Source organism: Triticum aestivum, chromosome 2D (assembly GCF_018294505.1).
Source record: "Triticum aestivum cultivar Chinese Spring chromosome 2D, IWGSC CS RefSeq v2.1, whole genome shotgun sequence".
NCBI classification, from domain to species: Eukaryota; Viridiplantae; Streptophyta; class Magnoliopsida; order Poales; family Poaceae; genus Triticum; species Triticum aestivum.
In genome coordinates this window covers 142,809,407-142,833,990 of record NC_057799.1, presented here as the reverse complement: position 1 = coordinate 142,833,990, position 24,584 = coordinate 142,809,407, and positions in this window count along the sequence as shown.

Below are 24,584 nucleotides of genomic sequence, written 5' to 3'. Positions count from 1 at the left end.
TAACGAAATGAAGCAAGAAAAGGTTTTGTTGACCATACAGCAAGCTGGTGACCAGGTCGATGACACTGTTGTCAGCTTATTAAACATATGCAGACACTTCCGGCTAGAGGAATCTAGCTGTTGAACCTATCTGTAACAAAGCTACACCCTGTGAGCGTAGAGAGGAGTACAACTAATTGCTGATTTTTTTTAAAAATGGAGATCCAAGACACTTCCAAGATGTGTTAGGCACACTGGAAACAGTTAACAGTAATACGCATATAAGAGCAGTGTCTGGCTTGTCTGGCCTGCTTGGCACCTATTGTGCAGTCTGCATAGCTAAAACAGACATCAATTCTACTCCAGGATTGCAAGACACGGCAACATACTTTGATGGAAACATAATTAGACATACCTGATGCAACTAGACGTTTCTCAGAGCAACAACAGCACTGGGTTAGGTTTACCTACTCTGGAGTTTTCATTCTTTCTCCAATTCCTGGTACTTTCAAATAAACAAGTCCAAAGTATCTGCAGTGATAGGCTTGCGAAACCGACACTATAGCAGTAGCAGTATTTTATTCCAGTAAAATGACATGTTCAGACTGGTCTGTAAAATAGTAGAAGTTGTATTTATCTTGACCAGAATGTTCTTTCTAATTGGATCATGAACAGTTACCTGAGCAAGTGCTCCACCGCTGCAATGATGTTTGGGTTGATCTCAACATGAGTCCTCAACAAGATGATGCCTCGGAACCTGCAGATCAACAGGAAGAACACAACAGTCAACAACGATACAACAATGAAGAACGAGTCAATAATGAAGCAACAGGTACTCCAAAAATTTTGCATTTTTATTTTCATTTTCATGATCTACTCCTAGTATTTGCAGGAGTAGATGACTTATCTTTTGCTCCTTATTTGACAGGGGAAGGAGCAAGTGGTGTAGAGGAACCAATTCATGAAGAAGCAAGTGGTGTAGAGGAAACAATTCATGAGGAAGCAAGTGATGTACAGAAACCAATTAATGTGGAAGGCAGAGAACTCATAAATGAGGAGAGATATGGTATTTATTTTGCACTCATGGTGATCAACACAAAAAATGGACAAGTTCTAAAAAAAGACAAGGAGGTCATTTGTAACGCCCACGATGCGGCTATATCTCCCACGTGTCGAGGCACGACTTAGAGGCATAAACGCATTGTGGTATTGTCGCAAGAAGGGTTATCTTCACACAATCCCATGTAATGAACAAGAATGGGATAACGAGAGTTGGCTTACAATCGCCACTTCACACAATACATAAATAATTCATTCATCATCCAAAATCCACACATAGACCGACTACGGTCAAATCCAAATGAAAATAAGATAACCCCAAATGCTAGATCCCCGATCGTCCCAACTGGGCTCCACTACTGATCATCAGGAAAAGAAACATAGTAACGACCACGTTCCTCGTTGAAATCCCACTTGAGCACGGTTGCGTCATCTGCACTGGCATCGTCGGCACCTGCAACTGTTTTGGTAGAATCTGTGAGTCGCGAGGACTCAGCAATCTCACACCCGCGAGATCAAGACTATTTAAGCTTATAGGAAAGGATGGTGTAATGAGGTGGAGCTGCAGCAGGCACTAAGCATATATGGTGGCTAACATATGCAAATGAGAGCGAGAAGAGAAGCAACGCAACGGTCGCGAAACTAGAAATGATCAAGAAGTGATCCTGAAACTACTTACGTTCATGCATAACTCAAACCGTGTTCACTTCCCGGACTCCGCCGAGAAGAGACCATCACGGCTACACACACGGTTGATGTATTTTAATTAAGTCAAGTGACAAGTTCTCTACAACCGGACATTAACAAATTCCCATCTGCCTCATAACCGCGGGCACGGCTTTCGAAAGATAATACCATGCAGGGGTGTCCCAACTTAGCCCATTATAAGCTCTCACGGTCAACGAAGGATAAACCTTCTCCCAGGAAAACCCGTTCAGTCTCGGAATCCCGGTTTACAAGACATTTCGACAATGGTAAAACAAGACCAGCAAAGCCGCCCGATGTGCCGACAAGTCCCGATAGGAGCTGCACATATCTCGTTCTCAGGGCGACACCGGATGAGACTAGCTACGAGTAAAACCAGCCCTCAAGTTTCCCCAAGGTGGCCCCGCAGGCAGCTCGATTCGAACCAACACTCGAAGGAGCACTGGCCCGTGGGGGTCTAAAATAAAGATGACCCTCGGGCTCGCGAAAACCCAAGGGAAGTGTAGGTGGTAGGTGGTCAAATGGTAAAACCAAGGTTGGGCCTTGCTGGAGGAGTTTTATTCAAAGCGAACTATCAAGGGGGTCCCATAAATCACCCAACCACGTAAGGAACACAAACTCAAGGAACATAACACTGGTATGACGGAAACTAGGGCGGCAAGAGTGGAACAAAACACCAGGCATAAGGCCGAGGCTTCCACCCTTTACCAAATATATAGATGCATTAATTAAGTATGAGATATTCTGATATGCCAAAATATCCATGTTCCAACATGGAACCAACTTCAACTTCACCTGCAACTAGCAACGCTATAAGAAGGGCTGAGCAAAAGCGGTAACTTAGCCAAACAACGGTTTGCTAGGAAAGAATGGTTAGAGGCTTGACATGGCAATATGGGAGCCATAATATAGCAAGTGGTAGGTAGCGCAGCATAGCAATAGAACGAACAACTAGCAAAGCAAAGATAGAAGTGATATCGAGGGTATGGTCATCTTGCCTGCAAGGTTCTCAGAGTTGTCGAAAGCTTGATCCTCGTAAGCGTACTCAACAGGTTCCTCGTTCATGAACTCATCTCCCGGCTCTACCCACAGCAAGAACACAAGCAATGGAACCACAATCAATCACGGGAAATGCACAAGCAACATGATGCAAAACATGCATGACATGCGAGATATGATATGCAATGCATATGCGTGCTCCGGAAGAAAAAGGATGAACAAGGAAGTAACTTGGCAAACCAAGTATGCCACTGGAAATATGAGATGATTTCGGTCGAAATCGATATAAAGATCACCGTAAACGGATGCACGGTTTGCAAATGGCAAGCAAAACAAGAATGACACGATTCTGCGATTAACAGCATGATAGTACTTAGAATACATCAAGTAACTATGTTACAGCACCCCAACATAGCCACAAAGCATATGGAAGTAATCTACAGGAGATGGTTGACAAAAGATGAACACTGAGCTACAGCTAGATCATACCATAACAGGTTCAAACAAGCATGGCAAAAGTGCAAAAGATATCAGGTTCACAGACTCAGTGAAATTACTGGACATGGCATAAACAGCATCAGGTAGCAATATTCAGAGCAAGCAATCGATATGCTACAGGAATTTAACATAGCAAAACAAGGCATGGCATAAATCTACTCAAAGCATATAACACAAGTCACTTACTGACCATGAGCCAAAAAGGATCAGAAGATATGATGGCACCCATGTAAACATAGCAAGTTTTGTTAACAAGTTTCAGACTTAGCAGAAAACAGAACATGGCATTAACAGAATTATGAAGGCCTCTTTCTGAGCTTTATGCACTAACCACAAAGCAATGCATGACAAAACAAGCATACCTACAGCAATATGGCATGTTCATGAAGCTATCCATGGCAAGAGAAAGTTCATAGCATGTATGGATCAACTACAACAACCTTGGCAAAATTGAATATCATGTTAACAATCTGCCAGAAATATTTTATAGTAAAAGTAGAGCAAGATTAAGACATTCTAGGGCACTCCATAATTGCAAACAGGGGCATTTATAGATAGAGCACAACTATATCTACAAAACATCCTTACTGAACATGCCGAAAAGAGTCATGGATCTCTCTGTAGACACATGGATACATGGCAACAAAATAACAGCAGTAACAGACTTGGTGAAAATCCTAAATCCCTGAAAACAGAAACATCACGAAGCCTAGTTTGCATGCTTGTGCTAGTCTCCACATAGATCACAAAAATACATGGCATACACCTCTGTAAAGATGGCATGGCATAGATCAAAACACCTGTAGAGCTCATGCCCATAAGATGCACACATCAAATACAACAAAAATAACAAAACATCAAGTTCTGATAAGTAACAGCAGTAAACATCATATAGCACTCTTGCACCAGAGATTTGGGCATCAAGATTAACTCAAACGAGCATGGCACAATGGAATAAAATGAAGAGCATCTCGAGGCGAACATTTCGATATATTACATGCACGAACCGGAGCTATGTGCACGGAGATATGATGCGATGAACAGAGCAATATTATACAAAAACTTCGGGACTTGGAGAATTTCGAGGGGGGGGAAAGTCAACCGTTCGGTGGATCTGGATCTGGCGCGGCTCGGGGAGGTGGGAGGAGGAAGGCGCCGGCGGCGGGCGGCGACCCGGGCGACGGGGAGGTGTGCGCGGGCGTGGGCGTGCTCGGGCGCGGGGGCAGAAGACGGCGGAGCGGCGGGGAGCGCCGGCGATGGCGGCGGGGGAGCTCGCCGGCGGCGGAGATCCGGGGCGCGGGGGAGCCGAGGGAGGCGCGGGCGGCCGCGGGTGCGGGGACGCGGGCCGCGGGGGCCGGCGGACTGGCCCGGCGGGCTTCGGCGGCGGCGGCGTACTGGCGCCACGTGGCGCGGCGTGAGTGGGCGAGGGCATCGGCGCAGTTTGTCCGGCGCGGACCGGACGTGTCCGGCGCGCGGAGGGAGCGGGGTTAGGGTTTGATCTGCGTGAAAATATCGGGGGATCACCTATTTGTAGCTAGAGGGAGCTAGGAGACTCCAAATGGAGTGCGGTTTTCGCCCACACGATCGTGATCGAACGACCGAGGGCATGGAGGTGACTTAGATGGGTTATTGGATTGTTTGGAGGGGGGTTTTGCTGCAACACACAAAAGGACTTTGCGGTTACCCGGTTAACCGTTGGAGCATCAAACGACCTCCAAATGGAACGAAACTTGACAGGTGGTCTACCGGTGGTATACCAAGGCCACTTGACAAACCTCGGTCCATTCCGAGAATGTTTAACACCCGCTCACGAAAAGAAACAAGAGGGGTGCGCCGGTGCATATGAGAGTGTCGAATTGCAAAACGGACAACGGGGAAAATGTTCGGATGCATGAGACGAACACGTATGCAAATGAGATGCACATGATGACATGATATGAGATGCATGACATGAACAAAATGCAAAACGAAGAACAAAACCCGACCACGAAGGGAATATCATAACACATAGCCAAAAATGGCAAGAGTTGGAGTTACAAATATAGAAAGTTACATCCGGGGCGTTACATCATTGCTAGCCTACTCGATACAACCGTAAGAACTGTTGAGAGAATATGGGAAAGAGCTCTTAAACAGATTGAACAAGGGGAGAAAGTTGATGTCTCAAATCAAAAGCCAGGTAGAGCTGGCCGCAAGCGGAAAGATTTGGATCTGTAGAGGGTGGTGACAATCCCATTGAACAGAAGGAGAACATTGCGAGGTCTGTCAAAGGCATTGGGTGTAAGCTGCACGACCTTACATTCAAGGTTCGAGTGGGGTCATTTGAGGCGTCACAGTAATAAGGTGATGCCCCACTTAAACCTATGCAACATTGTAAAGAGATTGAGATGGTGCTTGGCTATGTGTGAAGATTATTGGTTTGTGACACGGGAATTAGAGAACATAGCCTACATGGACGAAAAGTGGTTCAACATGACTGGGGAGGTGAACAACTACTATTTGCTTCCCGAAGAACCCGACCCCTTACGCACCTTGCATCATAAGGATAGCATCGCCAAGGTGATGTTTCTCGCTGCCGTGGCTGAACCAAGATATGGCGAAGGTGGTGAGGTCACGTTTGATGGAAAGCTCGGCATTTGGGATTTTGTCACAGAGTCTCCTGCTCAAAGAACGAGTGAAGATAGAGATAAAGGGACGCTCGAGCTCAAATCATTGAAAGTCACACGAGATGTAATGAGGTATTACATGTGTGAGAAACTTATTCCTGCGATCCAAGAGCGCTAGCCGGACGAAGATGAAGGATGGACAATCTATATCCAACAAGATAATGCCACACCACATATTCTTCCCGATGACCCGGTTTTCCGACAAGTCGTAGAACAGACTGATTTGGATATTAAGTTGCTTCAACAGCCTCCAAACAGTCCCGACATGAACATTCTTGATCTCTGCATATTCAGGTCTCTCCAGTCCCACACCGATAGCAGAGCACCTCAAAGCATCAAGGAACTGATAGAACGTGTGGAGGAGGAATATCAAAACTACCCGGTTGATAAGCTAGCTAGAAGCTTCGTGATGCTGTAGTCATGCATCCGAGAGGTAATGATAAAGAAAGGAGCGATAGACTACTCGATCCCTCACATGAGTAAGGAACGCCGGTAGGCAGAAGGACGGCTTCCTATAGCTCTATCTATCGACCGTGAGCTAGTTGAATAGACCATAGCCTTTATAGAAGAGGCAGAAGCAATCTTAGCAGCAAAAAAAGAGTAGAAGCAGCAGGAAAAAAGCAGCAAGAAAAGAGCCGCAGCAGCCTTCAAGAAGCAGAAACATCCTTCGAATACCAGTAGCCTCCAAGCAGCAGGAAAAGAGAATCAGGAGCCTTTCAAGGAGCAGAAACACCCTTCGAGTACCAGCAGCCTCCAAGCAGCAGGAAAAGAGAACCAGGAGCCTTCAAGCAGCAGAAACACCCTTCGAGTACCAGCAGTCTCCAAGAAGCAGGAAAAGAGCAGCAACAGCCTTCAAGCAGCAGGAAAAGAGCACGAGCAGCCTCCGAGCAGCAGGAAAACAGCAGCCACCTCCTTCAAGTGGAAGAAACACCCTTCGAGTACCAGTAGCCTTCAAGCTGTAAGAAAAGAGAACCAGGAGCCTTCAAGTAGCAATAAAAGAGCACCAGCAGCCTCCAAGCAGTAGGAAAAGAGCAGGTCTTCTTTACTTGGGGTCAGCTAGTGCTAGAATCAACTAACAATCGATTCATCTATTCTCTACTATTGGTTATATTGTGTATTCTGAAGGTACTCCCCATGTTGTCACTCAAATTACCAGCATCATCCCCATTTGAGATGCTCAGGACTCGATTGGGGAATTAAGCAAGGGGGCTGAATTGGCTGGATGTTAACATCAACAGCAGGAATATTACATTTATGCTGTAATTTGATTCTTCAGATCCGTAGTTTTCTGAACCGTCTGTTAATTGTTATTTTTCCCTTTGGCGAATTCTTCTGTCATTTGTTGAGCTACGATGAGGAGTAAACCCAGGGTCAACTAGTTTTGGACCAGACACAAGAACACGACACACAACCCAGCTGCCGAACAGGCTTCGCAATCTCCAATCGACAAGTGGAGGTCGCCGTCCATACCCAGCATGCAGTTCAGAAAACAAAAAACTGAGCAGCGGCAGACAATACTCTATTTGATTCTTGATGATGAGGTGCCAGATTGATGCGACTATCTATGCAGATGTGATTATGGAGAAGGATTTGTCTCACCAGCCGACAAAGCAGGGGCGCCTCGCCGGGCTGCCTCGCTGCGTTCCTCTCCTCCTGCCTGCAGGTCCGTCCCTGACAGCGCCAACTCACCACCGTCGCGTGTGGTGGACGACAGCAGCTCACCGGCATCCAGTCTTCGTGGCGTCCAGTCGCCGGCGTCGTGTTGGTGGTGGTCTGGATCTGGCGCCTTCGGCCTCGCATCGACGGAATCCGTCGCCGGCTTGAACTCAAAGGTCCAAGATTTTTGGAAGTTCGCCGCGGGAAGGAGGAGAGGAGCGCGGCGAGGCCACCGAAGGTGGGGGAGGAGAGCGTGGCGACGCGATAGAAGGTGTGGGGAGGGCGCGGCGGCAGCGCAGTGGCGAGCCGGAGAAGAGCACCGAGCGGGCCGCGGCGGCCAGCCGGAGAAGAGAGTGAGGGCGAGGACCGCGGGTTCAGTCGGAAATAGGTGGAGGGGGTTTTCGCAAAAATACAGTCGCGACGAGTAAATCGGAACAGAGGGAGTACCTATTATGGCATTTCCATAGCCATTCCGAGATATATTGCCATGCAACTTTCCACCGTTCCGTTTTTATGACACGCATCATCATTGCCATATTGCTTTGCATGATCTTGTAGTTGACATCGTATTTGTGGCAAAACCACCGTTCATAATTCTTTCATACATGTCGCTCTTGATTCATTTCACATCCCGGAGTTTATGTGGACCTGGCCGTCACCAGGGCAGATGCCAGCGAGCTTGCACAGTTCAAGGAAGAGATGATGGACAAATTCAAGATGAGTGACCTAGGAATCCTCAGCTATTACCTTGAGATCGAGGTCGACCAGAGCGGCTCCGTGATTACTCTGCCATAGAGCATGTACGCGGGCAAGCTTTTGGACAAAGCGACCATGGAGGAGTGCAATCCAATGCACATCCCCATGGAGTTGCGCCTCAAGTTGAGCAAGCAGATCTCGAGCCCACCCACTGACGCCCCCTTCTACAGAAGGATGGTTGGTGGCCACCGCAAACTTGTGCACACCGGGCTTGACATAGCCTTAGTCGTCGGATACGTGAGAAGTTTCATGGAGGTGCCCACGGCAGAGCACCTCACTGCCATCAAGCATCTCCTCCATTACATAGCTAGCACCAAGAAACTGGGATGCACATACACGATAAGAGGATATCTTCAGTTGCTTAGTTTCAGTAATTCATACATGGCCAGGACGTTCATGATCGGAAGAAAAGATCAGGCATTCTCTTTCTACTTGGGGGGAGCCCGATCACCTGGCACTATTAGAAGTAGAAAGTAGTGGCATTGTCCAACTGCGAGGCAGAGTACATCGCCAGAAGGAAATATCCCTTGAGGCAATAATAAAGTTTTTATTTATATTTCCTTATATCATGATAAATATTTATTATTCATGCTAGAATTGTATTAACCGGAAACTTAGTACATGTGTGAATACATAGACAAACAGAGTGTCCCTAGTATGCCTCTACTTGACTAGCTCGTTAATCAAAGATGGTTAAGTTTCATGACCATAGACATGTGTTGTCATTGGATGAACGGGATCACATCATTAGAGAATGATGTGATGGACAAGACCCATCCGTTAGCTTAGCATTAATGATCGTTTAGTTTTATTACTATTGCTTTCTTCATGACTTATACATGTTCCTCTGACTATGAGATTATGCAACTCCCGAATACCAGAGGAACACCTTGTGTGCTATCAAACGACACAACATAACTGCGTGATTATAAAGATGCTCTATAGGTGTCTTCGATGGTGTTTGTTGAGTTGGCATAGATTGAGATTAGGATTTGTCACTCCGTGTATTGGAGAGGTATCTCTGGGCCCTCTCGGTAATGCACATCACTATAAGCCTTGCAAGCAATGTGACTAATGAGTTAGTTGCGGGATGATGCATTACAGAACGAGTAAAGAGACTTGCCGGTAACGAGATTGAACTAGGTATAATGATACCGACGATCGAATCTCGGGCAACTAACATACCGATGACAAAGGGAACAACGTATGTTGTTATGCGGTTTGACCAATAAAGATCTTCGTAGATGTAGGAGCCAATATGAGCATCCAGGTTCCGCTATTGGTTATTGACCGGAGATGTGTCTCGGTCATGTCTACATAGTTCTCGAACCCGTAGGGTCCGCACGCTTAACGCTCGATGACGATTTGTATTATGAGTTATGTGATTTGATGACCGAAGTTTGTTCGGAGTCCTGGATGAGATCACAGACATGACTAGGAGTCTCGAAATGGTCGGGAGGTAAATATCGATATAATGGAAGGTTATATTTGGACACTAGAATGGTTCCGAGGTGTTTCGGGTATTTTCCGGAGTACCGGGAGGTTAACGGAACCCCCCAGGAGAGTAATGGGCCTTAATGGGATTTAGGGGAAAGGAGAGAGGGGCCTCATGGGGTGGCCGCGCGCCCCCCATGGGCTGGTCCGAATTGGACTAGGAGGGGGCGGCGCTCCCCTCCTTCCTTCTTCCCTCTTCCCCCTTCTATCCTTCTCCTAGTTGGAATAGGAAAGGGGGGCTAAATCCTACTTGGACCGGGAGTCCAAGTAGGACTCCCCCCCTTGGTGCGCCCCCTTTAGAGCCGGCCTCCTCTTCCCCCCTCCTTTATATACGTGGGAGGGGGGCACCCCAAAGAGACGCCAAGTCTTCTCTTAGCCGTGTGAGGTGCCCCCCTCCACAGTTACACACCTCAGTCATATCGTCGTAGTGCTTAGGCGAAGCCCTACGCCGGTAAATTCATCATCACCGTCGCCACGCCGTCATGCTGACAGAACTCTCCCTCGTCCTCAACTGGATCAAGAGCTCAAGGGACGTCATCGAGCTGAACGTGTGCTGAACGAGGAGGTGCCGTACGTTCGGTGCTTGGATCGGTTGGATCGCGAAGACGTTCGACTACATCAACCGCGTTACTAAACGCTTCCGCTTTCGGTGTACGAGGGTACGTGGACATACTCTCCCCGCTCGTTGTTATGCATCTTGCGTGATCGTAGGAAATTTTTGAAATACTACGTTCCCCAACAGTGGCATCCGAGCCAGGTCTATGCGTAGATGTTATATGCACGAGTAGAACACAAAGAGTTGTCGGCGATAATAGTCATACTGCTTACCAGCAACGTCTTACTTTGATTCGACGGTATTGTTGGATGAAGCGCCCCGGACCGACATTACATGACCGCGTTCATGAGACTGGTTCTACCGACATGCTTCGCACACGGGTGGCTGGCGGGTGTTTGTTTCTCCAACTTTAGTTGAATCGAGTTTGACTATGCCCGGTCCTTGTTGAAGGTTAAAACAACACACTTGACGAAAAATCGTTGTGGTTTTGATGCGTAGGTAAGAACGGTTCTTGCTAGAAGCCCGTAGCAGCCACGTAAAACTTGCAACAACAAAGTAGAGGACGTCTAACTTGTTTTTGCAGGGCATGTTGTGATGTGATTTGGTCAAGACGTGATGATATATAAATTGTTGTATGAGTTGATCATGTTTTGTAATCATTATCGGCAACTGGCAGGAGCCTTACGGTTGTCGCTTTATTGTATGAAATTCAATCACGATGTAATTGCTTTACTTTACCACTAAGCGGTAGCGATTGTTGTAGAAGCAATAGTTGGCGAGACGACAACGATGCTACGATGGAGATCAAGGTGTCAAGCCGGTGACGATGGAGATCATGACGGTGCTTTGGAGATGGAGATCAAAGGCACAAGATGACGATGGCCATATCATGTCACAAATTTTGATTGCATGTGATGTTTATCTTTTATGCATCTTATTTTGCTTAGTACGGCGGTAGCATTATAAGATGATCTCTCACTAAATTTCAAGGCATAAATGTTCTCCTTGAGTATGCACCATTGCTACAGTTCATCATGCCGAGACACCACGTGATGATCGGGTGTGATAAGCTCTACGTTCACATACAACGGGTGCAAGCCAGTTTTGCACACACAGAATACTCGGGTTAAACTTGACGAGCCTAGCATATGCAGATATGGCCTCGGAACACTGAGACCAAAACGTCGAGCGTGAATCATATAGTAGATATGATCAACATAGTGATGTTCACCATTGAAAACTACTCCATCTCACGTGATGATCGGACATGGTTTAGTTGATATGGATCGTGTGATCATTTAGATGACTAGAGGGATGTCTATCTAAGTGGGAGTTCTTAAGTAATATGATTAATTGAACTTTAATTTATCATGAACTTAGTACCTGATAGTATTTTGCATGTCTATGTTGTTGTAGATCAATGGCCCGTGCTACCGTTCCCTTGAATTTTAATGCGTTCCTAGAGAAAGCTAAGTTGAAAGATGATGGTAGCAAGTACACAGACTGGGTCCGTAACTTGAGGATTATCCTCATTGCTGCACAGAAGAATTACGCCCTGGAAGCATCGCTAGGTGCAAGACCTGCTGCAGGAGCAACTCAGGACATTATGAACGACTGGCAGAGCAAAGCTGATGACTACTCGATAGTTCAGTGTGCCATGCTTTATGGCTTAGAATTGGGACTTCAACGACGTTTTGAACGTCATGAAGCATATGAGATGTTCCAGGAGTTGAAGTTAATATTTCAAGCAAATGCCCGAATTGAGAGATATGAAGTCTCTAATAAGTTCTATAGCTGCAAGATGGAGGAGAATAGTTCTGTCAGTGAACATATACTCAGAATGTCTGGGTACCACAACCACTTGACTCCACTGGGAGTTAATCTTCCTGATGATAGTGTCATTGACAGAGTTCTTCAATCACTGCCACCAAGCTACAAAAGCTTCGTGATGAACTATAATATGCAAGGGATGGATAAGACAATTCCTGAGCTCTTCGTGATGCTAAAGGCTGCGGAGGTAGAAATCAAGAAGGAGCATCAAGTATTGATGGTTAACAAGACCACTAGTTTCAAGAAAAAGGGCAAAGGGAAGAAGGGGAACTTCAAGAAGAACAACAAGCAAGTTGCTGCTCAAGTGAAGAAGCCCAAGTCTGGACCTAAGCCTGAGACTGAGTGCTTCTACTGCAAAGGGACTGGTCACTGGAAGCGGAACTGCCCCAAGTATTTGGCGGATAAGAAGGATGGCAAAGTGAAAGGTATATTTGATATACATGTTATTGATGTGTACCTTACTAATGCTCGTAGTAGCGCCTGGGTATTTGATACTGGTTCTGTTGCTCATATTTGCAACTCGAAACAGGGGCTACGGATTAAGCGAAGATTGGCTAAGGACGAGGTGACGATGCGCGTGGGAAATGGTTCCAAAGTCGATGTGATCGCCGTCGGCACGCTACCTCTACATCTACCTTCGGGATTAGTTTTAGACCTGAAATAATTGTTATTTGGTGCCAGCGTTGAGCATGAACATTATATCTGGATCTTGTTTGATGCGAGACGGTTATTCATTTAAATCAGAGAATAATGGGTGTTCTATTTATATGATAATATCTTTTATGGTCATTGCACCCTTGATGAGTGGTCTATTTTGTTGAATCTTGATTGTAGTGATACACATATTCATAATATTGAAGCCAAAAGATGCAAGGTTAATAATGATAGTGCAACTTATTTGTGGCACTGCCGTTTAGGTCATATTGGTGTAAAGCGCATGAAGAAACTCCATGCTGATGGGCTTTTGGAATCACTTGATTATGAATACCTTGATGCTTGCGAACCATGCCTCATGGGCAAGATGACTAAGACTCCGTTCTCTGGAACAATGGAGCGAGCAACTGACTTATTGGAAATAATACATATTGATGTATGTGGTCCGATGAGTGTTGAGGCTCGCGGCGGGTATCGTTATTTTCTGACCTTCACAGATGATTTGAGCAGATATGAGTATATCTACTTGATGAAGCATAAATCTAAAATATTTGAAAAGTTCAAAGAATTTCAGAGTGAAGTGGAAGACCATCGTAACAAGAAAATGAAGTTTCTATGATCTGATCGTGGAGGTGAATATTTGAGTTATGGGTTTAGTCTTCATTTGAAACAATGTGGAATAGTTTCGCAACTCACGCCACCCGGAACACTACAACGTAATGGTGTGTCCGAACGTCGTAACCGTACTTTATTGGAAATTGTGCGATCTATGATGTCTCTTACTGATTTACCGCTATCGTTTTGGGGTTATGCTTTATAGACGGCTGCATTCATGTTAAATAGGGCACCATCTAAATCCGTTGAGACGACATCATATGAACTATGGTTTGGCAAGAAACCCAAGTTTTTGTTTCTTAAAGTTTGGGGCTGCGATGCTTATGTGAAAAAGCTTCAACCTAATAAGCTCGAACCCAAATCGGACAAATGTGTCTTCATAGGATACCCAAAGGAGACTGTTGGGTACACCTTCTATCACATATCCGAAGGCAAGATATTCGTTGCTAAGAATGGATCCTTTCTAGAGAAGGAGTTTCTCTCGAAAGAAGTGAGTGGGAGGAAAGTAGAACTTGATGAGGTAATTGTACCTTCTCCCGAATTGGAAAGTAGTTCATCACAGAAATCAGTTCCAGTGATTCCTACACCAATCAGTGAGGAAGCTAATGATGATGATCATGAAACTTCAGATCAAGTTACTACTGAACCTCGTAGGTCAACCAGAGTAAGATCCGCACTAGAGTGGTACGGTAATCCTATTCTGGAGGTCATGTTACTGGACCATGACGAAACTACGAACTACGAGGAAGCAATGATGAGCCCAGATTCTGCGAAATGGCTTGAGGCCATGAAATCTGAGATGGGATCCATGTATGAGAACAAAGTGTGGACTTTGGTTGACTTGCCCGATGATCGGCAAGCATAGAGAATAAATGGATCTTCAAGAAGAAGACTGACGCTGACGGTAATGTTACTGTCTACAAAGCTCGACTTGTTGCGAAAGGTTTTCGACAAGTTCAAGGAGTTGACTACGATGAGACCTTCTCACCCGTAGCGATGCTTAAGTCTGTCCGAATCATGTTAGCAATTGCCGCATTTTATGATTATGAAATTTGGCAAATGGATGTCAAAACTGCATTCCTTAATGGATATCTTAAAGAAGAGTTGTATATGATGCAACCAGAAGGTTTTGTCGATCCTAAAGGTGCTAACAAAGTGTGCAAGCTCCAGCGATCCATTTATGGACTGGTGCAAGCCTCTCGGAGTTGGAATATACGCTTTGATAGTGTGATCAAAGCATATGGTTTTATACAGACTTTTGGAGAAGCATGTATTTACAAGAAAGTGAGTGGGAGCTCTGTAGCATTTCTAATATTATATGTGGATGACATATTGTTGATTGGAAATGATACTGAATTTCTGGATAGCATAAAAGGATACTTGAATAAGAATTTTTCAATGAAAGACCTCGGTGAAGCTGCTTATATATTGGGCATCAAGATCTATAGAGATAGATCAAGACGCTTAATTGGACTTTCACAAAGCACATACCTTGATAAAGTTTTGAAGAAGTTCAAAATGGATCAGTCAAAGAAAGGGTTCTTGCCTGTGTTACAAGGTGTGAAGTTGAGTCAGACTCAATGCCCGACCACTGCAGAAGATAGAGAGAAAATGCAAGCCATTCCCTATGCCTCAGCCATAGGTTCTGTCATGTATGCAATGCTGTGTACCAGACCTGATGTGTGCCTTGCTATTAGTTTAGAAGGGAGGTACCAAAGTAATCCAGGAGTGGATCACTAGACAGCGGTCAAGAACATCCTGAAATACCTGAAAAGGACTAAGGATATGTTTCTCGTTTATGGAGGTGACAAAGAGCTCGTCGTAAATGGTTACGTTGATGCAACCTTTGACACTGATCCGGATGACTCTAGGTCACAAACCGGATACGTATTTATATTGAATGGTGGAGCTGTAAGTTGGTGCAGTTCCAAGCAGAGCGTCGTGGCGGGATCTACGTGTGAAGCGGAGTACATAGCTGCTTCGGAAGCAGCAAATGAAGGAGTCTGGATGAAGTAGTTCATATCCGATCTAGGTGTAATACCTAGTGCATCGGGTCTAACGAAAATATTTTGTGACAATACTGGAGCAATAGTCTTGGCGAAGGAATCCAGATTTCACAAGACAACCAAGCATATCAAGAGACGCTTCAATTCCATCCGTGATCTAGTCAAGGAGGGAGACATAGAAGTTTGCGAAATACATACGGATCTGAATTTTGCAGACCCGTTGACTAAGCCTCTTCCACGAGCAAAACATGATCGGCACCAAGACTCCATGGGTGTGAGAATCATTACTATGTAATCCAGATTATTGACTTTAGTGCAAGTGGGAGACTGAAGGAAATATGCCCTAGAGGCAATAATAAAGTTGTTATTTATATTTCCTTATATCATGATAAATGTTTATTATTCATGCTAGAATTGTATTAACCGGAAACTTAGTGCGTGTGTGAATATATAGACAAACAGAGTGTCCCGAGTATGCCTCTACTTGACTAGCCCGTTAATCAAAGATGGTTAAGTTTCCTGACCATAGACATGTGTTGTCATTTGACGAACGGGATCACATCATTAGAGAATGATGTGTGGACAAGACCCATCTGTTAGCTTAGCATTAATGATCATTTAGTTTTATTGCTATTGCTTTCTTCATGACTTATACATGTTCCTCTGACTATGAGATTATGCAACTCCCGAATACGGGAGGAACACCTTGTGTGCTATCAAACGTCACAACGTAACTGGGTGATTATAAAGATGCTCTACAGGTGTCTCCGATGGTGTTTGTTGAGTTGGCATAGATCGAGATTAGGATTTGACACTTCGTGTATCGGAGAGGTATCTCTGGGCCCTCTTGGTAATGCACATCACTATAAGCCTTGCAAGCAATGTGACTAATGAGTTAGTTGCGGGATGATGCATTACGGAACGAGTAAAGAGACTTGCCAGTAACGAGATTGAACTAGGTATAATGATACCGACGATCGAATCCCGGGCAAGTAACATACCGATGACAAAGGGAACAACGTATGTTGTTATGCGGTTTGACCGATAAAGATCTTCGTAGAATATGTAGGAGCCAATATGAGCATACAGGTTCCTCTATTGGTTATTGACCGGAGATGTGTCTTGGTCATGTCTACATAGTTCTCGAACCCGTAGGGTCCGCACGCTTAACGTTCGATGACGATTTGTATTATGAGTTATGTGATTTGATGACCGAAGTTTGTTCGGAGTCCCGGATGAGATCACGGACATGATGAGGAGTCTCGAAATGGTCAAGAGTGAAAGGTCAATATATTGGAAGGTTATATTCGGACACCGGAATGGTTCCGAGGTGTTTCGGGTATTTTCCGGAGTACCGGGAGGTTACCGGAACCCCCCGGGAGAGTAATGGGCCTTAATGGGCTTTAGGGGAAAGGAGAGAGGGGCCTCAAGGGGTGGCCGCACGCCCCCCATGGGCTGGTGCGAATTGGACTAGGAGGGGGCGGCGCCCCCCCTCCTTCCTTCTTCCCTCTTCCCCCTTCCCTCCTCCTAGTTGGAATAGGAAAGGGGGCGAATCCTACTTGGACTAGGAGTCCAAGTAGGACTCCCCCCCTTGGCGCGCCCCCTCTAGAGCCGGCCTCCTCTTCCCCCTCCTTTATATACGTGAGAGAGGGCACCCCAAAGAGACACCAAGTCTTCTCTTAGCCGTGTGTGGTGCCCCCTTCCACAGTTACACAACTCGGTCATATCGTCGTAGTGCTCAGGTGAAGCCCTGCGCCGGTAACTTCATCATCACCGTCGCCACGCCGTCGTGCTGAAGGAACTCTTCCTCGTCCTCAACTAGATCAAGAGCTCGGGGGACGTCATCGAGTTGAACGTGTGCTGAACGCGGAGGTGTCGTACGTTCGGTGCTTGGATCGGTTGGATCGCGAAGACGTTCGACTACATCAACCGCGTTACCAAACGCTTCCGCTTTCGGTCTACGAGGGTATGTGGACATACTCTCCCCGCTCGTTGCTATGCATCTCCTAGATAGATCTTGCGTGATCGTAGGAAATTTATGAAATACTACGTTCCCCAACATCGCCGCCACCACCGCAGCATGCCAAGGAGTGCGGCTGGACCTGCTCGAGGTGGTGACCGCGCCACCACAATCCTAGTGGACAAAAATTCCGCTATTAAGATGTGCAATAATCCGGTTTTCCATGACCGGAGCAAACACATCGAGCTTCGTTTCCATTTCATCCGCGAGTGCATCGACGATTGGAAGATCTACGTCGACCACATCAGCACAGGCGATAAGTTCATGGACATCCTCACCAAGCCGCTCGTACGGACCCGTTTCTTGAAGCTGCGACCACACATCGGGATGATCAATCTCAAGTAAGCTGGCACACTACCTTAGGGGGACTATGTTAGCAAATAAATCTAGCGTGACAGGGTGAGTGCCATTTTTGCTGCCATGGCAGCGATTTGGAACTGTCTGGCAGCGTTTTTGAGCTATCGCGGCAATGTTAGTTTTCTTTAGGTTGTTCAGTTAGAGATTTTTCTGTTTTCAGTTAGCCATGCCTGAGCGTGATCTGTACACTCCCAGGGCGCTATTGTAGGTTCATTGGACTCGTTCTCGGTCGTGGGATGACACGATCAGGTACGACGATTAGCTCAACGGCACTTTTGTTTTCTATTCTATACCTAATAATAAAGAGGCTATTGCTTGTGGCGGTATGTCATTAAAATTACTCTCAAAGTTGCAAAATATTACCCACCAATGCCACCTAAGTGACAAAAAATGTTTTGCAAGGAATCCCCCGCCTGGGCCGGCCCAAGCATAAGGCCCTACTATACCGCGCTCTGTGCGTTGGAGAAGACACAACGCGCCCGTTTGGGCCGGCCCATGTGTGGGCGCCTGTTTTTTTAGTTTCATTTCTATTTTTACTTTCTTTTCCGTTTTTTTCTACTTTAAATAATTTGGAACTTCAAAAAACTTTTGAAATTTAAAAAAACTGAGAATTTTGAAATAAAATGTTCAAGAAAACATTAAATGTTTGTGAATTCAAAAAATGCTCAGGATTTTTCTAATAAAATTCGCATATCCAAAAAGTTATTCGCAATTTTAAAAAAATGTTCATAAAATCAAAAAAAGTCCATGATTTTGAAAAAAATCTCTGTATTAAAAATTATTGATGAAATTGAAAAATGTTTGCTAATTCAAAAAATGTTCGTGCATTTTAAAAAAATGTCCTAAAATTTTAAAAACAGTTCATGAATTACAAAAGAGTTTATTGATTCATAAAACGTTTGTTGATTCAGAAAATGTTCATGAATTTCAAAAAAAAGTATGTCTATTCTAGAATTGTTCCCCGATTAAAAAAAGGTTTAAAAGCATTTGCAATATAAAAAATGTTCACAATTCTAAAAAAATGTTTATAAATTACAAAAAATATTCACGATTTTTAAAAAAGTTCCCAAATTTGTAAAAATGTTCACGAATGCTGTTGATTCTTTGTGACTATATACCCGCGTGAATTTTGAAGAATTAACTACCGGGGTGGATCAGAATATTATAGTATGCTTTTTAAGAAACGTTTCTTGAAATTCAGAATAATTCTTTGAATTACCAATTTTTTACTACCACGATATTAGAAAAATGTTAACATTCCTTCAATTTATGAATATATTTTAAAAAAGAAACATTTTCTTGCATTTGTGAACAAATTTTTAAAATGATGCGATGAGATGTGAACAAAATATGTTCATCGTCATTGAAGATTATGATTTTTTTTCTCCCGTTTCAACGCACGGACTCTTTTACTTGTGAGAAATAAAAGGAAAAGAGAAAAGCAGCAGTCAGTGTACTGCACAAAAATTCTTCAGTGTTGTCTTCTTCTCTGTTCTTCCTCCACGAGTGACCGAACGAGAGAGAGAGAGAGAGAGAGAGAGAGAGAGAGAGAGAGAGAGAGAGAGAGAGAGAGAGAGAGAGAGAGAGAGAGAGAGAGAGAGAGAGAGAGAGAGAGAGAGAGAGAGAGAGAGAGAGAGAGAGAGAGAGAGAGAGAGAGAGAGAGAGAGAGAGAGAGAGAGAGAGAGAGAGAGAGAGAGAGAGAGAGAGAGAGAGAGAGAGAGAGAGAGAGAGAGGACTTGTGAGTGCTAGCACTTCAAATCATGGAATGCTGACAAGAAATGAAGCACACATATGGGAGCAAGAGGCGACTAAAGACGACTATCTTCATATGACGACCACATCAACTGACATGAGATAATGCCACCTCCAAGCACCAAAGCTGGTTTTGCCTGTTTCAGCTGAGGTGATGCATAGTCATGGTCGTGCATGACTCTGCATCACATGCATGGACATGGTGCACGACTGATGGAGTAGCTCAGCAACCTCACATAGACGAGATCTTTGATCAATGGCCGGCATGGTTGATCAACCCCCACTAGCGGTGTAGCAGTTGCACCAGCAGAGAGGCACAACTAGGTAGTAGGAGTAGCTCGTTAGTGTGAAGTCGAGGTGGAGTCGAAAGACGAGCAGCGCAAGCTAGGTGTTGGAACAAAAGGAGAGCGACGAACGAATAGTGGGATCTCCTTTTTAGGGAGTGGGGCGGAGGAAGGTGTGGGCACGGAGAGACATGGCCCCTCCTTTTCATAGGCCTCCTTTCAGGGCATGGGCTTAACAGTAGTACTACCACTAGTTTGTCCGTCCGTGCACAGTCGCATGCGTGACTGATATGCACACACATGTTGTACACACGCTGACACCCCACACCTATCTACGACAATCACTGGTTGGCACTTTGCAGGGCTCCACATGCAATATGCAAGCGATCCACATGGTTCTGTACATATTGGTAGAGATGGTCGAGCCTTCCAGAGAGAGCTAGATTAACATGCATACACGTACGTACGAAGAGGGTTTGCATTCTCCTGAACTGTTCTTCTTTTAGATTTTGGATTGGAGGATGGAGGTAAAAGTTCCACGGAGCGCGTGAGAGAAGGCACTCATTCGCCTCCGCGTGCATGAACGATGTAGTGCTTGCTGCGTACGTACTACAGTATTTGTTGGACCAGCCATTGTCCTCACTCTCCTGTGACCATCCATGGCCACTACTTCATCAGATCGAGACGTACGCCGGCCACATGGGTTCAGGTATAATGGACTACGATACAATTGCACCCACGCAGGGATGCGGCTTTTGCTCGATGTACGAAGCAGCTTGTGTTCGAGAAAGCAAAACTTTTCGTGTGCGTTGGGTCAGTGGTCAAGCCGCGGGCTAAAGCTGAGTGTGCGTGGTGCGTGCATGCATGCGAGGCGTTTTTGTCAGACACAGCTTACTCATACTGATCCCGGAAAGACCGGCAACTATCCAGATGGCGCGAAAATCCAGGAAATCCGCGACACTGGCAGCGTGTCCCCGGCCGGGACTGCACGTTATGGAACTACAAGCATCAACCAATCCTTCCAAACGTTAAGTGGTACAAATAATGATTGGATTATTAAGAGCATCTCCAACAGGAGCCCTATAATAGGGCACCAAAAAATACATATTGGGCACGAAAATATCAAAACCATTACAAATTCGATCAAACATGCAAACATAGCAATTTGGACATCCAAACTTAAAAAAATATAAGTCGCATACAAACTTAAACATAGTTCGAATATAAAGATACTTCGACAACAAACTACTCAGGGGTTGCCTCAGTCAATGTCGGAGCCTATCTCGTTGTCCTCATCCGAACTGAACTAGATCACCGTCTAGCGGCCAGCCTCATCCTCCTTCTACACTGCGTTGTTCCGCGACTCCTAGACCACATACTCCACATGCACAAGGTGCGGATTTTTTGCCACAAACCTCGCCATGACAGCCTCATCCCACTAACGAACGTTACACTACCAGAATGTTCCAAGTCTGCTTCTCCAGATGGTCATCATCTCTATCTTAGAATTGACGAACTCTGCACGGGCCCGAGTCTCGAACTCCGGGAAGTTCAAGTCCCGCTTTCGTTGGCCAAGACACGATCATGCCTTGTCAAAGGCGCGTGCAGCGACGTCCTTCTCGTTGTGCATGTTGAGCCAATACCGCACACCCTCATGCGTAATCTCGGCTGACAAATAGCCAAAGTCCCGCTTATGAAGGTCCTAGAAGCTAGTGGAGCTCCTCGGTCAGTGGCACGGCGACATCATGGTGCCGGTGGATAGGGTGGCGCCGACGGCCAGAGAGAGGCGGGCGGGGGGGGGGGGGCAGGCTGGCTCTACGGCAGCGTATTCGGTGGCGGAGCGGACGGATTTCGTGGCGGCGGACTGTGGCTTTCGAGGCGGCGGATAGGGCGATGTCGGCGACCAAAGAGAGGCAGGGTGTGCTAGATACGCGGTTGCGAGGCACGGGACAGGAGTACAGCGGCCTAAGCCGGCGGATTTGGTAGTAGAGGCGTGTAGGTGCAGAAGAGGACATGTGCGTGAGGAGGCGTTTGGAAGTTTGAGCTACTCGCGGCATGCGGGTGAGCATCCGTTTTTGCATTTGGGACAGCCCGGCTGCGTGATGCAAATATACATTACTTCGAGCTGGTTTTTTGGGCTGCCCTAAAATGGACCATAAAAATATGCGTTTAGGGCGGCTGTTGGAGCTCCTTTTTCCGTTGAAGTGATGCAAAAATGGTTTTTTGGGCAGCTTCCCTATTATAGGGCTGATGTTGGAGATGCTCTAATAATGGGAATATGTCCACTCACCCATCGTCTACTCCGCCACCGCAAAACAGCACTTATTGTATGTTTCTCAAGCACGACCGGTAGCTATGTGTGTATTTGTAAGCGTTTTGCATTTTTACTGTATTTCTTGAAAAATGTTCTAGTGAGCTAACAACTCCTACTCCTATATTTTTCTCCCAAAAATAACCGACATCAGCCCTGTACACTTGTGAACTGAGGTGAAACTACCGGCGATGACAACAGAGCAATGAAAAGAGATACCTTCTTGGAGTATTTAGCCTCACAAGTGTAAGCATCTATGACAACACATAGTCACGATGGTGGTAAAGCCAAGAAAGGAGACTTTGTGAAATGAAGGGTTGTGGTTGGCCGTGTTCATCTCAACTGATACTAGTGTATAGGTTGATGCTTGATCTGACGACATGAACTCTGGGAGAAGAAGAATTTCCAGTAGTCACTTGATCCAAATCTAATCGATTAGATCCCTCTCACTTGAAATCCATGTCACTCTTCATATGACCCCTAACTTTGTTCTAAAGCCACCAGACATGACCGCAAACCCCCAACAGTACTACTCCTCTATCCGCCCTCCCCTCTCTACTATGGTTATATCAAGATAGATCCTCCTCATCATTCTAGTTGCTTCCGCCACTAGATACACCTTTGCTTAACCAAATTCCACTTGATGTCACCACTTTTATTACTACAATGTTTATTATCATTGTTTCAAAAAAAGTGTTGGTGATCTGCCCATTTTTCTCTTCTCAACCTACATCTACCGCATACCAAGGACCCAGATTTAGTATAAGTCATTTGTGACATGTAGCCACAATGATGGTAAAACACAGAGAGGAGCCTTTTACCAAAGAAGGTGTTGATTGATTCGATGGATGCGAGCTTTGGAAGAAAAAGAACTTCTATTTGTCACTTGATCCAAATCCAATGGATCAGATCCCCTCTCACTTAAAATCCATGTCGCTCTTCATATGACTACTAACTTTGTTTTAACGCCATTAGGCATGCCCGCAAACCTAAACGGTACCACTCCTCTCTCCTCCCTCCCCCCTAGGCGGTGGTTACGTCGAGACGGCTCATCCTCATCTCTCTAGTTGCTCCCACCACCGGATACACCTATGTTTAACCAAAGTCCACTTGATGTCGCCATTTTTATTACTACAATGTTTATTATCATTGTTTAAAAAAAGGAAAGTTGATGATCCGCCCATTTTTCTCTTCTCAACCTACATCTAATGCATACCAAGGAGTGCCTAGGTCTAGTATAAGTTTTCTATGACACGTGAGCCACGCTGATGGTAAAATCGAAGGCGGAGACTTTTTCGAAGAGGGTGATAGTTGATCTAATGGTTGTGAGCTTTGGAAGAAAAAGAACTTTTATTTGTCACTTGATCCAAATCCAATGGATCGGGTCCCCTTTAACTTACAATCCATGTCGCTCTTCATATGACCACTAACTTTGTTCCAACGCAATTAGGCATTCCCGCTAACCCCAACAGTATTGCTCCTATGTCTGTCCTCCCCTCTCTGTAGTAGTTACATTGATGCGGCTCCTCCTCGTCTCTCTAGTTGATACAACCATCAGATACACCTATGTTTAACCAAAGTCCACTTGATGTCACCATTATTTTTACTACAATGTTGATGATCCACAAAATTTTCTCTTCTCGACCTACATCTAGCGCATACCAAGGAGTGCCCAGGTTTAGTATAAGTCATGTATGGCATGTGAGCCATTATCAAAGTCAATGATGATGTAGGCCATTACTTACATATGAAAAAGGGATTACGTCAGGGTGACCCATTGTCTCCAATGTTATTTAACACTAGTAGAACGCACGAGCATTGCTACCGGCTACAATGCATATAAATGAATCAAACAATTGATTAAGATCGTCTCGAAAGTCGAAGCTCATTTCTCCCTCATATGTTCGGGCGTGTTCAAACGTCAAACGGGCACCCATCGGGCTCCCAAAATTTCAACCATCAAGACAGTCCGAGCTCCCCCAACTCAAGCCCCTATGTGGCGTGGGAAACGTGGTTATTCAAACTATCCACCATATTATCTCCAATACGCGAATCCAACACAAAAACCTCACTCCACGACACACCCTTCCCTTTTCCTGCCAAACTCTCCCCTTCTCGCTCAGTTTCTCGCTACTAGGGCCCTCTCCTTTAAAACCAAATGATGGCCACCTCACCTTCGCCATGGCACCCTCTCTCCTTCACACCGTACTTCCCCACAAACCGCCAAGGAGGAGTCCCCCGCCAACCAGCCCTCTCTCCGCTCTGATACCTCACCCCATGTTTGTGTCCATTCGCCGCCGCTATCAAGGGGGAGGCGTGCATGGAGAATGGGCGCCATGGAGATTGTACACATGCGGTGTGAAGGCAATATAAATAAGCTAGTGGTT